We start from the raw sequence: 399 nt of genomic DNA, 5'->3' as shown, positions 1-399 counted from the left end.
CAGCCGTCGGAAAGCGGTTGTACCCCCCCAAAAAAACCCCCCCATGGGGCTGGGGGTCAGCTATTGGGGGTGGATATAGGGCTGTTTCGCCCCCCCTTTCCTTCTCCCCCTTCAAGGCCATCCCCGTTTATTCGCACAAATAGCGTTTTTCCCGGAAAAAAAAATATATATAAATTAAAAAAAAAATCACAAAAATTAACCACACCGAAAAAAAAAATAAAAATCAACGAAACCGACAACGAAAAAAAAACCTAACGAAACTTTTTGCCCTTTTCTCCCCCCCCTTTCCCCGAAAATAAACGAAAAAAAAAAAAAAAAACAGGCGAGAGCAGCAGCATCGCAGGAGGGAAAAGGAAAATCAGCTTAAATTTTGGACAGAACAGCCGGGGGCTGGAGGGC

The sequence above is a fragment of the Calidris pugnax genome, unplaced genomic scaffold (assembly GCF_001431845.1).
Source record: "Calidris pugnax isolate Ruff unplaced genomic scaffold, ASM143184v1 scaffold357, whole genome shotgun sequence".
Lineage (NCBI taxonomy): Eukaryota > Metazoa > Chordata > Aves > Charadriiformes > Scolopacidae > Calidris > Calidris pugnax.
This window is presented reverse-complemented; position numbering follows the sequence as displayed.